We start from the raw sequence: 17,367 nt of genomic DNA on the forward strand, positions 1-17,367 counted from the left end.
GAAAAACTGAATCATGGGTTTCAGAGATTGCTCAGGGAAACGGAAATTGGTGGAACTTCCCGGGGTCCTCTCCAGGCCTCCATCTGCAGATCCTTCTCCCTTTCAGACAGCCTCCTCCAGGGCCTCCTCCATTTCAAATATCCGCCCCCATCTTAAAATAAAAAAGAACTGTCCCATTTGTCCCCAAAGCATCCCTCTCTGTGTCACTGTCTTCCCCAGGATGTGTCTGTACTGAGCGCCGCTGGCTGCTCTGTGACAGTGCTTGGCACCTGCAGTCTTAGTGAATCCTTGCCCCTAGCCCCAAATATGTGCCACCTTTTCCTCCATGAAAGATGGGAAACCAAGCCTTGTGGAGGCGAAACACCCTGCCCAAGGCCATAGGCTAAGAGCCCACATCCTGGCTCCAAAGAGAGTTCTCTCAGTGGTGAGCTCAGATCCCCCCAGAGCTGGTGTGGACGTGCCTCATTTGATGAGTCACTAGGGAGAGGAAAGGCCATGATTTGGAACAACTTTGCAGGACATTGGGTCCTGGGCACATCATAGGATTGGCTGAGGTCTTCGTTGTGTTGGTGGCAAGCCTACTTCTCCCTCTGCTCAGTTCCGCTCTCTACATCCTGTGTCACAGGTGTTGATCTGAGAGTCCTTCTCTGTGAACTGCTGACATGCCGGCCTGCATTCCAGAGCTGACTTGGGGTTCAGTGGGGCTTGTTTGCCACAGTGTATCTGCACCAGGAGACCCTGACCTACAGAAAGGCCAAGCTTATTCCCTCATCTTCAAGGTAAAACCCTCCTCCCAAACCACATTCCTGTGCCAGGATTGGCTCTCAGGCTGATGGACAGTGGGATCATCTTCTCTCTGGCCTCTGAAGGCAATTTCTCAAAAAATGCAGAGCCCCATCAGGAGTTTGTTCTGGGATGTTAGGTCTTAAATACAAATTGACAAGGGCATCAGCAGCCCCACCCTCACCCCATTTAGGACACATTACAGCCTACCTTCCAAGGAAGGGGCAGTAGTGAAGACGGTTCCTGTAAGCTTACCCTGAATTCAACTACTTTGTGTGTCTCTTGAGAACAATTAATTGAAATTTGACAAAAACAATCAACACTTTAATTTTAGGCACAACTAATAGTTTCTTCCTTCCCAAATCAAGAAATTCTTAAGAGGTCACAAAACTAAGGGCAACCCCCAGAACACCAGAACAAAGACATTTCATCGGGTCCAGAATGTGAGATCAGGTCATCTCTTGCTAATTTGAAAAACACACATGTGGCTTTTCATTTATGAATATTTTGAGATTTAATTTATCAAGCTTTAAAAAAGAAAGATTTGGGGTCCAGTCTCAAAAAGGTCATCTAGTTACACTGCAGAGACATCGATGAATGACCTCATTACAGAGGGATGTGGAAGGACCTCATGGGAAACTTCCCACTTACATCTTATTACTGTGAACAGCTCTGAGTTCTTGGAACAGCTGCTCTGTTTTTATCTCGTGGGCTTGCCAAATTGCAGAGCTCGAGGAGATGGCATCAGAGCACAGGTCCAGGGATAAGATTGGTTTTGGAAAGAAGAGATAGGACCATGGATGTGCTAAGTCACTTCAGTCATGTCCAACTCTTTGTGACCCCATGGACTGTAACCCACCAGGCTCCTCTGTCCATGGGATTCTCCAGGCAAGAACACTGGAGTGGGTTACCATTTCCTTCTCCAAGGACCAAGGATCCTGAAGGTTTATTTGGATTCCAAGCAAGTTGGATGTTTGCGGCAGCCCCACCTGTGTGGCCCCAAGCATGTGTGGGAGGAAGTTTGTGTTGACTTAAAAAACAGTCACAACCTAAAAGTTAAGGATTATGAGAGAATTTTGTTCCCAGGAAGAGTCAGGTTATACAGAAGTTTGCAACAAAAGGGCAAGTAGTCCGAACATGAACAGTGTTTTTGTTAATTAAAGGAAAGCAGATATCCCAAGGTAACAAATTTAGTGTTTTCCTGTGTAAGGAAAGATGCAAGAGTCTGGGCTCACTGAAATCATTCCTTTCCTATGCATCTCAGCTATGTGGGTCAGGCATCCTGTGTTTTTCTCATCCTTAGTTGCTCAGGGCTCCCCATAGCGAGTGGCTGCAGCCTGATGTCTGCTGATCTCAGGGATCCTTCTCCTTCCCGAGTGTTATGGAGGGCTGGAATCGCTGATGACTGTGACATCCTTGTATATTGCTATGGCAGGAAATACTCTATGTCACAGCTGGCAGCTGGATTCCCTCCACTGGACGGGAAAGGCCCTGAGGGAGAGAGAGCCTTGTCCTTCCAGGAGGGAAGGTCCCCTGGGGAAGATGAGGAGTCTAATCCTGGGGATGTTCTGGACCAGATCAGTGTGGATGAAGGTGAAGGCAGCACACAGAACCCAGTGGTCTTGAAGGGAATTGTTCAGGACAGTGGGTCTTAGAACTCTCAGTTCAGTTCAGTACAGTCGCTCAGTCATGTCCAACTCTTTGCGACCTCATGAACCTCAGCCTCCCTGTCCATCACCAACTCCTGGAGTTCACCCAAACTCATGTCCATTGAGTCGGTGATGCCATCCAACCATCTCATCCTCTGTCGTCCCTTTCTCCTCCTGCCCTCAATCTTTCCCAGGATCAGGGTCTTTTCCAATGAGTCAGCTCTTCGCACCAGGTGGCCAAAGTATTGGAGTTTCAGCTTCAACATCAGTCCTTCCAATGAACACCCAGGACTGATCTCCTTTAGGATGGACTGGTTGGATCTTCTTGCAGTCCAAGGGACTCTCAAGAGTCTTCTCCAACACCACAGTTCAAAAGCATCAATTCTTCGGCGCTCAGCTTTCTTTATAGTCCAACTCTCACATCCATACATGACTACTGGAAAAATCATAGCCTTGGCTAGATGGATCTTTGTTGACAAAGTAATGTCTCCACTTTTTAATATGCTGTCTAGGTTGGTCACTAACTTTTCTTCCAGGGAGTAAGCGTCTTTTAATTTTATGGCTGCAATCACCATCTGCAGTGATTTTGGAGCCCCCTGAAATAAAGTCTGTCACTGTTTCCACAGTTTCCTGATCTATTTGCCATGAAGTGATGGGACCAGATGCCATGATATTCGTTTTCTTAATGTTGACCTTTAAGCCAACTTTTTCACTCTCCTCTTTCCCTTTCATCAACAGGCTCTTTAGTTCTTCTTCACTTTCTGCCGTAAGAGTGGTGTCATCTGCGTATCTGAGGTTATTGATATTTCTTCTGGCAATCTTGATTCCAGCTTTTGCTTCATCCAGCCCAGCATTTCTCATGATGTACTCTGCATATAAGTTAAATAAGCAGGGTGACAATATGCAGTCTTGACGTATTCCTTTTCCTGTTTGGAACCAGTCTGTTGTTCCATGTCCAGTTCTAACTGTTGCTTCCTGACCTGCATACAGGTTTCTCAAGAGGCAGCCCTCACATTCTGCTTTTTTTTTTTTTTTTTTTTTTCATCTTCTAAGAATGAAGTCATTACCTTCTCCTGTCCGCTTTGCTCTGTTCCTGCTGATCCTTGCCTATAGCCTCCCATCTTGGTATCCCGGCCTCTCCTGAGAGCTGGGTGCTGATGGGGGACACATGACTTTTATGGCACCTGTGACCTTCTCAGGTAACTCCTACCCATCTTTTTTTTCAAGAAAGCTTGAAGACTTTTTAAATTGACAGTTCTTCATATATACAGAAGTCCTTGTAATTTCTCCTCTCAAGTGTAAATAAAGCAATAGCATTTTATTCTCATATCTCAACAGGACACAGGACCCCAAGGAAGGGGGTCTACCATGTCCAGCCTGATTCTCCAGGGACTTGTCCCCCTGGGCCTGGAGCAGGCCCCTGGCTCCTAGACTGGTTGGCCTGGAGAAACCTGGGATGACCCAGGATGACCTAGGATGACCCCTAGGATGGACCTAGGATGACCCCTGTCTCCCAACCTGCCTTCTTGGGTCCCTGCTTAGAGTATAGATGCATCTTCACCTCCCAGAGTTCTGAGTCCCAGGTTGCCCATGAGTCCAGGGAATTGTCCCAGCACAGGAGAAGTCCCCCACCCTTCTTATCCTGTTCCCTGTGCCCCAGGTTTCCAGGAACCATGCAATAAATAAATGCTTCAAGAAAGCAGGGAAGCTCCTGGGCAAGGAAGGGGTGACTGAGCCTACTCATGGCTTAGGGAGAGACACTGTGCCCCTAAGAGACTGTGGACATGGAACTATCAGAGACGGGATGGGGACCCCAGGTGGCCTTATGCCGTAACTGAGACTGTCCTGCTGAAGAGCAGGCCTGGAATATGAGACCCAGCCCAGCAAGATCCCACACTTCCCAGGCCCCCAAAGCACTCCCACTCATCTTAAACTCACAAGGTGGTGGACTTTGAGAGTATAACCCCTCACTCTCCCCGCTTGCTCTTGGAGAGGAAAGTGTTTATGTCTGCTAACCCCCACCTCCCACTCCATCCCTCTGCCGCCCCCTCCCCATTAGCAACCACAAGTCTGTTCTCTCTGTGAGTGTGTTTCTGTTTGGTAGATAAATTCATTTGTGCCATATTTTAGATTCCACATGTTAGTGATATCACATGGCTATAATTACATTTTTGAAGTGAATCTGTCTGCTGAATGAATTTTAGTGTGAAGATCAGTTATTTTCTTTTTAATCCAAATTAGGGAAGAAGAAAATGAAGTTGTGGTCATAATTTTTTTCTAATCAGTGGCTTTCAATACACTTGTGAAACTGCCTATTGTGAAAACAGTATTTTCTTTTCCAGACAGGGGCAATTAACTGGAAGTATTGAAGTCTAGGCTATGAATATTCTCACCAACCTGAGGTTTTTATTTTAGCTCTTAAGAGGAAGGTCATAAACATTAGAGTTGAGATCAAGCTTCCATAATTGAAAGAACCTCTGCATAAATTTTTATGTGTGTGATAACCACCCCATTTGTTGGTTCCTAACCCTGGATTTTACGGTGAGGTTTTAAATCCACTTTCTGTTTTTTGTCCAAAATGGAAGGGAATGTGTTACATTCAAGAATCAGCTACACATGGACTGTTACTCCTGAGTGATCATTGATGACACATATCTTGATGTGCTTGTTTCCTCAATTTCAAGTCCTAGTAACCTGCCCCTGGTTCATTCCTGCTTCTTCATTAAGAGCATCTCACTCTTACAACCTTTTCCCCTCCTGTTACTATTTGGGGCCTCAAGTTAATCACTCAGCTCAACATCTGATATAATCTGCTTTTGTCTTATCTTTCTCTCTGCCCTGTCCACTAACCTTCCTGAACAGTAGTCCTCTGGCATTTTGTTCAATTCCCCCTAAAATGATTTAGAAAAATTATATATCTGCTGGCCCATCTTTATGTTGACACCTAAAATTTAAGTGATTACAAAAGATGTAAATCTCTAGTCTAAACACTGACATTGAAAAATAAACCTGTTATAGTTCTCTTTAAATATATCTAGTAGAATCTGAATAGTACAGTTATTTGATACCTGTTCATTTAAAAAATGCATGGGCAAGCATGAGTGGGAAATTTTATTTAAAATCATATTTTTATCCCATTTTCTTCCCTAAATATCATCTTACAGGCATGCTAAGTTACTTCAATTATCTCCAACTCTTTGTGACCTTATGGACTGCAGCCTGCCAGGCTCCTCTGTCCATGGGATTCTCCAAGCAAGAATACTGGGTTGCCATGCCCTCCTCCAAGGGATCTTCCCAACCCAGGGATCGAACTTGAGTCTCCTGTGTCTCCTGCATTGTAGGTGGATTCTTTACCTCCAAGTCAGTAGAGAAGCCCAAATACCACCTTGGAATACTTTCATTAGAAACTTTTATATTGGTAACCCTCCTGCTTCTCTGAAGCAAAAATATGATTACAAAATCAAAGCTTAAAAATGCTTTCATTTCTTTTCTTCAATGCAACTGTCATTAGTGAGATGTCTATGAAAGTATCATAACTATCTTACATACTTTTATAAGTAATTATTAAACTTAATAGTAAAAATGTATTGGAACCATGCCTCTTAATGGGGTGGCTGCAAAGGGAGTAGATTTGGGGTATTGATTAACAAGAAGCCTCACCTACCCCAAAGATTTTATTTTAATTTTTTAAATTGAAGCATAGTTGATTTACAACTATGTAATTGTGTTAATTTCTTCTGTACAGCAAAGTGACTCAGTTATACACATATATACATTCCCTTTTGTATCCTTTACCCCTATATTTTAAATGATCCTGTGTTTGATATACATTGTTATACCTTAGGGCAATGCATACCTACAAAGATGTGAAATGGGAACAAGCAAGAGTTACCTTAGTCAAATGAGAAAAGAGTGACTGTGAAAGAGGAGACAGAAAAAGAGAATCAGAAAATGCAAAATGCTCATGGGTGGTTTTAGGGAAGAATACATCGTGGAAGCTGAGAATCTGAGAATGGATCCCCTTTAACTCTCCTCCCTGCCCCCAGAGCTGCACAAACCCAGTTCTGAGATGATGGCCCTAAAGTACTATCATACCATGACCGGTAGGTGGAGTTTCTTCTGCCTTTCTTCTTTCAGGGAAAACTCTTCTGAAAGAATTAGTTACAAATATTTTGAATGTATTGAACATCAAGGTTTGGTGGGCAGGGGAGACTTTATCTCCTGATAATATTAATGTAGTTACAAATACATTTTCTATTAAACTATTGTATTTCCACTATGATTCTCTGTGACTTTGTTGAATGAATGTATATTTTGTGTCTATTACCCCAACTGAGCTCTGTGTTCAGACCCAGGGCAGGTGCTGGCTTGGGCCAGGACCCAGTGATGAAGGCGGGTCCCTGGGGATTTCATTCCTTCACTCTGGTCTCAGTGCTGCAAAAGCATTACCTGGATAAGTTGACATGGGCTTGTCAGCTTAACCTGGCATATTTCAAATACATGTTAATTAGTGCCAATTTACCACCATTTCATTTCAGGGGAAAAGACAAAGACAGACAAAATAATAAATGTAAAGTTATTAATAAAATGTCACCATAAGATTTTATCTAAGGCTCATTATATATCATTTTGGATATAACTTATGATGAATCATGAAAATATTATACAGATGCTGTATAGCTTGGATATATTAACAGCTTTTAAAAGCTATCTTAGTTCTCTTCCAATCTATCATGCTTTTTGAAACTGCCCTTATTTCCTTTGGTAATTAGGGCAGTTTTTTTGTTTTTTTGTTTTTTTCCTGAGAATCCCATTGGTCTTTAGACTGATTGTTAACTATTTGTCTGCCAAATAATAAGTAATGAACCATTTGAATTTGCCATCACTGTGCTAAAAAGTTAAGGTCTGTTATCCAAAAATGCATTTTTTTCTAGATTAAGAGTTATATCAAGGTTGAGTAGACTGAGAAAATAAACCTTACTCTCATTCCTGCTTTTCTGCCCTTTAGTATGAAAAGCTTTTTTTCCAGCAGCTATCTGTACTATTCAGTTTCTCAGAGTCACAATCATGAATTAACTGAACTTGATTTCAAGATCAATTGATCCATCATCGAGGTTTTGGCATGAAAGTCTCCTTTCTTCTTCTGGTGGAATCAAAGAGCTGGAGGGGATTGTGAGAGAGTTGGGAAGAGGTGGGGAGATGCACAGATGAGAGTGGTGTAAGACCTAGGTTAGGAATGTGGGTGTTTTCAGTTCAGGAACACCCTTTGGCTGCTGCTGTATTACATTTTCTCCCATTGGGGGAAATTATCTTGAGGTGGAGCTATGTGGTTTGGCACATCTCATTTGTTCTAAGTCTGAAACTAAATGTGCCCTATGTATTTAATTCCATATGGGAATACCGGAACATGCTGAAATAGAAATGCCAAGTACTCTGTAGGACTGAGCAAAGACATAATTCGATTTCGGCCTCGTCTATGTTTCTCTGGACTATGTTGTGATGGGAATGTGGAAGCATTTTGCTCCTTTTGTTTTTTAATCTTTTTTTTGTTTGTTTTTTTTTTTTTGTTTTTTAATCTTGACAGTGAGAAGTAAGAGTTTCTTTAGGGCCTTGAGTGGGATTGTTGCCACTTTGCTCAAGCTCACCTCACAGAAGGAGTGTACATTTCTGCTGTCTGTCTGCATAAACTTTCCACAGATCAGAGTACAATTAGTGGGAAGATCTCAAACTGGGAATTGGAAGTCGGGACCCTCAGGTCTGCTTCCAAAAAGTCAGCTGACCTTGGGCAGGTTGCTTCCTACCTCTAGTCTTCAACATCATCTTTAAAATGAGTGTTGTTGTTTTTTAATTGGAGTATAATTCGTTTACAATGTGTTAGTTTCTGCTGTACAAGGAAGTGAATCAGTTAAATGTATACATATTTCCCCTCCCTCTTGAGTCTCCTGCACCACCCAATGCCTAATCCTACCCCCTAGGTTGATCATCACTGAGCACCAGGCTAAGCTCCTGTTCAGTTCAGTTCAGCTCAGTCGCTCAGTCGTGTCCAACTCTTTGCCACCCCATGGACTGCAGCATGCCAGGCTTACCTGTCCATCACCAACTCCTGGAGCCTGCTCGAACTCATGTCCATCAAGTTGGGGGTACCATCCAACTATCTCATCCTCTGTCGACCCCTTCTCCTCCCACCCTCAATCTTTCCCAGGATCAGGGTCTTTTCCAATGAGCCAGTTCTTTGCATCAGGTGGCCAAAGTATAGGAGTTTCAGCTTCAGCATCAGTCCTTCCAATGAATATTCAGGACTGATTTCCTTTAGGATGGACTGGTTGGATCTCCTTGCAGTCCAAGGGACTCTCAAGAGTCCTCTCCAACACCACAGTTCAAAAGCATCAATTCTTCAGTGCTCAGCCTTCTTTATGGTCCAACTCTCACATCTATACATAACTACTGGAAAAACCATAGCCTTGACTAGATGGACCTTCATTGGCAAAGTAATGTCTCTGCTTTTGAATATGCTGTCTAGGTTGGTCATAGTGTTCTTCCAAGGAGTAAGCATCTTTTAATTTCATGGCTGCAATCACCATCTGCAGTGATTTTGGAGCCCCCCAAAATAAAGTCTGTCACTGTTTCAACTCATTCCCCATCTATTTGTCATGAAGTGATGGGACCAGATGCCATGATCTTAGTTTTCTGACTGTTGATTTTTAAGCCAGCTTTTTCACTCTCTTTCACTTTCATCAAGAGGCTCTTTAGTTCCTCTTTGCTTTCTACCATAAGGGTGGTGTCATCTGCATATCTGAGGTTATTGGTATTTCTCCTGGCAATCTTGATTCCAGCTTGTGCTTCATCCAGCCCAGCATTTTACATGATGTACTCTGCATATATAAGTTAAATAAGCAGGGTGACAATATATAGCCTTGATGTACTCCTTTCCCAATTTGGAACCAGTCTGTTCCATGACTGGTTCTAACTGTTACTTCCTGACCTGCATACTGATTTCTCAAGAGGCAGGTCAGGTGGTCTGGTATTCCCATCTCTTGAAGAATCTTCCACAGTTTGTTGTGATCTACACAGTCAAAGGCTTTGGCATAGTCAATAAAGCAGAAGTAGATGTTTTTCTGAAACTCTCTTGCTTTTTCTATGATCCAATGGATGTTGGCAATTTGATTTCTGGTTCCTCTGCCTTTTATAAATCCAGCTTAAACATCTGAAAGTTCTCGGTTCACGTACTGTTGAAGCCTCACTTGGAGAATTTTGAGCATTACTTTACTAGCATGGGAGATTGCGTGCAATTGTGCAGTAGTTTGAACATTCTTTGGCATTGCCTTTCTTTGGGATTGGAATGAAAACTGACCTTTTCCAGTCCTGTGGCCATGGCTGAGTTTTCCACATTTGCTGGCCTCTTGATGAAAGTGAAAGTGGAGAGTGAAAAAGTTAGCTTAAAGCTCAACATTCAGAAAATGAAGATCATGGCATCTGGTCCCATCACTTCATGGCAAATAGATGGGAAAACAGTGGAAACAGTGTCAGACTTTATTTTTCTGGGCTCCAAAATCACTGCAGATGGTGACTGCAGCCATGAAATTAAAAGACACTTACTCCTTGGAAGGAAAGTTATGACCAACCTAGATAGCATATTCAAAAGCAGAGACATTACTTTGCCAGCAAAGGTCCATCTAGTCAAGGCTATGGTTTTTCCTGTGGTCATGTATGGATGTGAGAGTTGGACTGTGAAGAAGGCTGAGCACCAAAGAATTGATGCTTTTGAACTGTGGTGTTGGAGAAGACTCTTGAGAGTCCCTTGGAGTGCAAGGAGATCCAACCAGTCCATTCTGAAGGAGATCAGCCCTGGGTGTTCTTTGGAAGGAATGATGCTAAAGCTGGAACTCCAGTACGTTGGCAACCTCATGGGAAGAGTTGACTCATTGGCAAAGACTCTGATGCTGGGAGGGATTGGGGGCAAGAGGAGAAGGGGACGACAGAGGATGAGATGGCTGGATGGCATCACTGACTCGATGGATATGAGTCTGAGTGAACTCCGGGAGTTGGTGATGGACAGGGAGGCCTGGCGTGCTAAGGTTCATGGGGTCCAAAGAGTTGGACACGACTGAGTGACTGAACTGAACTGAACTGAGTGCAGCACTTTCACAGCATCATCTTTTAGGATTTGAAATAGCTCAACTGGAATTCTATCACCTCTACTAGCTTTGTTTGTAGTGATGCTTCCTAAGGCCCACTTGACTTTGCTTTCCAGGATGTCTGGCTCTAGGTAAGTGATCACACCATCGTGGTTATCTGGATCATGGAAATCTTTTTTCTATAGTTTTTCTGTGTATTCTTGCTACCTCTTCTTAATATCTCCTGCTTATGTTAGGTCCATACCATTTCTGTCCTTTATTGTGCCCATATTTGCATGAAATGTTCCCTTGGTATCTCTAATTTTCTTGAAGAGATCTCTAGTCTTTCCCATTCTATTGTTTTCCTCTATTTCTTTGCATGGATCACTAGGAAGGCTTTCTTATCTCTCCTTGCTGTCCTTTGGAACTCTACATTCAGATGGGTATAACTTTCCTTTTCTCCTTTGCCTTTAACTTCTCTTCTTTTCCCAGCTATTTGTAAGGCTCCTCAGACAACCATTTGGCCTTTTTTCATTTCTTTTCCTTGGAGATGGTCTTGATTACCACCTCCTGTACAATGTCACAAACCTCCATCCATAGTTCTTCAGGCACTCTATCAGATCTAATCCCTTGAATCTATTTGTCACTTCTATTATATAATCATAGGGGATTTGATAAAGGTCATATCTGAATGGTCTAGTGGTTTTCCCTACTTTCTTCAATTTAAGTCTGAATTTTGCAATAAGGAATTCATGATCTGATGAGCCTCAAGAGGGAGGGGCTACATGTATGTATACATACATTTTCCATGGGTTGGAGTGCAATTAGTGGGAAGATCTGACATTGGGAATTGGAAGTCAGGACCCTGAGATCTGTCTCCAACAAGCCAGGTGACCTTGGGCAGGTGGCTTCCCACCTCTGGTCTTCAACAACCATCTTTAAAATGAGGGTTTGTTTTTTTTTTATTAAATTGGAGTATAATTACCTTACAATGTTGTGTTAGTTTCTGCTGTACAATGAAGTGAATCAGCTACATGTATACATATTTCCCCGACCTCTTGAGTCTCCTGCACACCCCTCCCCCAACCCACCCCTCTAGGTCATCACAGAGCACCAGGCTGAGTTCCCTGTGCTGTATAGCAGCTTCCCACTAGCATCTGTTTTACACATAGCAGTGTATGTATGTCAGTGTGTGTGCCTGCTCAGTTGTTCAGTCTTATCTGACTCTGTGACCCATGGACTGAAGCCCGCCAGGCTCCTCTGTCCATGGGATTTTCCCAGCAAGAATACTAGAATGAATTGTCATTTCATCCTCCAGGGGATCTTCCTGACCAGAGACCGAACCCATGTCTCAAACCCGAGTTTTCTGCATTTCAGATGGATTCTTTTCCACTGAGCCACCAGGGAAGCCCCATATTTTCCCCTGGGGTCAATTAAATTGCTTTCTCTTCACCCTGTAGTAAACCTCCAAAATTTCCTTATAACTAGTTTTTGTTTTATGGTTTGGCTGCTGATGGCATGCAAGTTCCATGACACCAGGGATCCTGTGTCCCAATTACTATGTCACTATTTCATAATGACTGTTATGGAATGGATGAATGAACTATGTTAGGACTAATGAGCAGATAAGGAGAAGCATTGCTGTGCAATGCAACACAGAATTGTTGCATGCAACAAAGAATGAAAAAGGACATTGAAGCTATTACGGAAAATATTCTGTAACTAAAGAATTCAAAGAGCTGGTCTCAGCTGAGAAAAGCCTACAAGGAAATGACACATGTGAGCAAAAGTTCTGTGAAAACAGGGCTCAGAGGGTCAACTCCTTTAGCTGTCTCAGTATTCTCATACTTCAGGGACTCTTGGGATGCTGGGAGCATGGAGAAGACATTTGGAGAAGACATTTGGAGAAGCTAGATAGCGTATCTTTTTTTCCTTTGTTTTAATCTGTCTGTGTACTTCAGTCATCCTCCTAGAACCCTCCCAGAGTCCTTCTAGATTGTAGCATTCCTGACAGGAGATCAAAACTAATACAATTATGTAAAGTTTAAAAATAAAATAAAATTAAAAAAAATCCTAAAAAAAAATAAATAAATAAAAAAGAAAAAGGAAAAAAAAAAGCCTTTTGAAAAGTAAAGTGAATGTATTAGTTGCTCAGCTGTGTCTGACTTTTGCATCTCCATGGACTGTAGCCCACCAGGCTGCTCCTCTGTCCAGAGGATTCTCCAAGCAAGAATACTGGAGTGGGCTGCCATTTCCTTCTCCAGGGGATGTTCTGGACCTGGAGATCGAACCCGGGTCTCTGCATTGCAGGAAGATTCTTTACAGTCTGAGCCACCAGGGAAGATCTTAGAAGCAGAACATTAAATGAGGGACCAAACTTGATATCCTGAGATGACTGAAATTCAGGGAAAATGTTTATTTTTAGTTCTTCTCCCAAAAATGGGCCCCCAAAAAATCTCTCTTAGTATGTTAGCGACTAGATAAAAAGTTAATTATTAAAATGAAGATTTTTTGTTTTATGGCCCAGCTTCCCATTTGGAAAGAAAACATCTTTGCAATTCAATTTCCTGTGGAAAATTCTTCTAAAAAAAAAAAGAAAATGGCTTTTCACAGGCCAAATCTTGAAGTTAAAAATGTATTTTATACATATACAAATAGATGTATAAGTGTACATGTGAATGTATATAAATATTTAGTATATACATTTATATTATAAATCATTTTAGGGGAACTAAACAAAAAGCTAACACAGTATATTAGTTTAGGAGAGTTCCCTGGCCCATATTCCAGTCCCAATAATAAAGATTTCTGGCAGGGGGAGGAGGTCCCCAGCCCACAACCTTAGTTATCCTATTGAATTCCTTTTTAACTGGGTGAAAGAGGTTGCCAGCAAATATAATCCCAAGCTCTACCTCTGAGAAAGTGGATCTTTGCCCATCCTAAGTGAAGATGGAGTTTGTATTTGAAAAGGTCTTTGAGGAGATCATAGGAACAATCTAGAGACCTACCTCCTCTGTCTGCCAAGTCTTTCCCCCAGAAATCTTGCTTTCACATTGATCTTAATTTGAATCACTTTCTGTGGATTTACAGGGGTGGGCATGGTGCACACCTTCCTTTCAACCATCTTCTAAGTTAAATCCAGGGCTTCCCTGGTGCTCTGATGGTAATGAGTCTGTCTGCAATGCAGATTCCTGGTTTGGGAAGATCCCCTGGAGGAGGACATGGCAATCCACTCCAGTATCCTTGCCTGGAGAATTCCATGGACAGAGAAAGCTAGTAAGCTACATAGTCCATGGGGTTGCATAGAGCTGGACACAATTGAGCAACTAACATTTCCAACTTTCAAGTAAAATCCACTCCAACTTCTTTCCTATAATACCTGCACATTCAGGAGCACTTGCCACATTTCAACTATGTCCCAGGCATGAGTAAGACACAGGGAACCCAAATGCCGAGGACGTGGCCTCAGTCCCCAGCAGCCTCGCCCTGCTCAGGAATGGCCATGTAAACATCCACCTTTGTGGCTCATGGGGACATAGCCTGTCATGCAGAGGCCTGGAGAAGGGATCCTGCCCTTATCCTCTTCATATTTTGCAAACAAATTTGTTTTCACTCCTGTCTCCCCACATCCCTGTTTTATTTTTTTTTTCTGTTTGATTTCACCCTTAGGAGAATTTACCAAGGGGCAATTTACCAACCAGCTGCGGTAAAGGAAGCAGAGGCCTGAGCATCTCTCTCGCACAGGCTGTCAGAAGAGCAGAGGAGACAACCTGCAGGAGGCATTTCCTGCCTGAAGCACCTGCAGACTCTTGTGTTCAGAGTCAGCCCCAGGTTGACCCCTGAAACTCCATCTCAGTGAGCGCATCTCCTCCTGGCAGGAGGCTTTGGAAAATCCCACCAAAGTCATGGGGATCTGCCTTCTGAGAACGTAGGCCTGTGGGCCTGGGGAGGCCGAGGGCCTTGGGGAGATGTCCTCCCAGACTCATTACTCTATTTTTTTTTAGTGTATAACAAGGGTCCCCAACCTCCGGGATCTCAGGCCTGATGATCTGAGGTGGAGCTGATGTAATAATAACAGAAATAAAGTGCACAATAAAGATGATGTGCTTGAATCATCCGGAAACCATCCCCCTGCCCAGGTCCATGGGAAAACTGTCTTCCATGAAATGGGTCCCTGGTGCCAAAAAGGTTGGGGACTGCTGATATATAGGTTCACAGGATTCTATTTGTTTATTTATTTATTTGCTTATTTATTTTTGGCTGAGGCATGTGGGATCTTAGTTCCCTGACCAGTGATTGAATCCTCACCCTCTGCAGTGGGAGGGTAGAGTCTCAACCACTGGACCACCAGGGAAGTCTCTCATTTCCTTCTTTTGTTTTGGAAATTTCTTTTTAAATTTAAGAGACTCTCTGCAGTGGCCCGGGGGCGGGGACAACTCTGGCATCTTGGTGTGTGGCTACTTTTTGTAACTTCACCCCTGAATCCCTCTTGTTCAGTTCCGTGACCCTCTGTGTCATTCTTGCCACGAAATCCTGTTGCTCTCTGCTTTCGCTCCCAGTGTTATTTCTAAGATGTGAGCTGGCACTATGGAATGCCACCAAATAACCAGAGTGTCCTTGTCAGCCCAGCCTGGCCAGATGGAGTCCCCAAATGGGAACCTGATGTCTGATGAATTATAATGTCACCCCAGTTGAATTTTGCCTTTATCTCTTTCTGTAAAAATGATGATGAAGTGCAATGATTCCTATACAACCTGCCCAAGTATTAGCGTGTGTCTTTTTTTGATCAGATGTTAAGCATTTAAAATATTCATGGAGTTTTCATACAAACTAGTTTCAGTGGTGTTAAACTTTCTGGGCACTTCATTTTGCACAAGTAGGATCTCCCTCTGCTCACTGGTAACGGTTGCTATGCAGCGGGTCACTAGAATTCCTCCACAGTGCTAGTTTAGGGCTTAGCATTGGTTTTTCTTAGAGTTCAAACCCTGACTCTCAGATCCTGGGATCTTCTGAAAAATGAAGTTAATCCACAGCTTGATATGACAGGAGGTCATTTCAGTCTTTTATAGCCATACTTAGAAAGTACTATGCTATTAACATTATTAATTCCCAAGAACATTTCTATACCTGACAGATTAAAGTTTATTTTCCAGTATTGAAAGCAAAACCTTGTCCCCCCGGTGATTCCTGAAACTCTGCCTGGTGGGCGTGTAAGTCCCTTCATACTAAAATTAAGCTTATTTTCACATTCTTTAGGTGGGAAGGAACATGGGATAAATCAGTTGTGCCCATAGCTTGAGGTTTGCATTTCTGGAACTTGCCTGATTTTTTTTTTTTAAACCAATTAAGTAATATATTTCTGCTTGGGAACCCTGGGCTTGGTGGAGGACCTGATTCAGCTATTCAAGTTTTAAGGGAAGAATGGATTTCTGATTTCTCATGGTGACTTTTGACCAGAGATGCCAATGTTTTTTGAGCATATGGTCCCTTTTAAAAGTAAAAATACAAATGTGCACACATGCCATATTATAAAGCTGTATTCTTAACAGCCTTTGATGGGAAAATTCATAAGTTACCACGGATTCTAGGACCCTGGTCATAAATCTCTTGTGCTCTCCGTCTCAGTCTTTGGATAGGGAATCAGGGCTGGAAAAGAAGGAAACCAAGTTCCTGCTGGTTTAACTCACTCCCCGTGGGTCACTAGGAAGGATTTCAAAGGAGGTCTGACCTGATTCCTCCATGGCCTGAAGGATACACACCCCCCAGTGAGCAGAGAGAACTTGGACCTGAATCCGGCTCCTTGCCCTGCTTGAAATTACCCTTGAAAGCTCCTGGGTCCCCCAGCCTGTGGGTGGCATTGTTGGAAGATGAAGGCGATACACAAGCCAGTGATTCACGTCCGTGTGGGTGGCCCCTGAAGGCCTTTTGCAGAGGACGTGAGATTGTTTTAAAGCTTCATAAATGAGCAGCACAGGGCTCTCTGGGGGCCTATCTGGGGTTTACTCTTTCAAAGAGATGCAAGCCAAGTCCAGCTACCCAAGGTGAAGCCAAGGTTAGGTTGCTCTGGCCGCTTCTCCAAGGCGGGGAAATGATGGGTTTCTCAAATGTGGACCTCCCAGTGGCCTTCTGGAAGGTTCTTTGTAGTCGTGGGAGCCATGGGTACAAAGGGAAGCCCTAGCCTCTTCTGGGGAGGGCGACCGCAGAGGCGCAGGAGGATGGTGAGCACCAGTCTTCCTCTATGCATCCTGATGATTCACATCTGGACCCTTTGGATGCTCCCCTTTCCTTTGGTGGTTTCGGAGGTCAGCGGGGCTCCCCCTCTGTGGTTGGGCCCACCTACACGGGGTCCGGAGGCAAACTCACCCCAGAGGCTCTGCGGAGAGTGGATAAGTGGGGAGGGTGTTTGGCAACTTCCCCACAGCGCTGGGGACTCTCAGAGATACAAGTGAATTCTGTGCCAGACATGGGGGCCGCCCGTCTCCAGGGCAAGGAGCCTGGCCATCCGGGTCCGAGGGGGCAGCTGCCCAAGCTGAATCGAGACCCCGGGGTGGGAAGAAGACCCCCAAAGGGCCCCACTTTCCCAAACTCCAGCTTGGACCTCTCAGGGCGGTGAGGGCTGCCCCCAGCCTCCCTCATTATGTAAAACCAGCCCTCCACCATCACTCACCCCAGCTTCCTGTTTTGAAGCGGCAACATAATGGAGCCTCTGTAGTTCGTTTGTTTGACTAAGGAATCTAATTCTGCCGTGTGGCTGGCTCCCAGAGTGGAAAGATAAAATTCAAACTGTCAGGAACTGTCAGGGGTTTTTTTTTTTAGGCCAC

General features: G+C 43.6%; 1 long non-coding RNA gene across 1 annotated transcript in view; it reads left to right on the plus strand.

Annotated features, from left to right (window-relative positions):
• The window catches only part of LOC129625528 (uncharacterized), a 54,283-nt gene extending 39,644 nt beyond the window's left edge, over window positions 1-14,639 (plus strand). The window contains exon 3 of the long non-coding RNA XR_008701515.1: window positions 14,216-14,639. This is a non-coding gene — a long non-coding RNA (uncharacterized LOC129625528). The remainder of the gene's footprint in view (window positions 1-14,215) is intronic.
• The last annotated feature ends 2,728 nt before the right edge of the window (window positions 14,640-17,367 follow it).

The sequence above is a fragment of the Bubalus kerabau genome, chromosome 13, assembly GCF_029407905.1.
Source record: "Bubalus kerabau isolate K-KA32 ecotype Philippines breed swamp buffalo chromosome 13, PCC_UOA_SB_1v2, whole genome shotgun sequence".
Taxonomy (NCBI): Eukaryota; Metazoa; Chordata; class Mammalia; order Artiodactyla; family Bovidae; genus Bubalus; species Bubalus kerabau.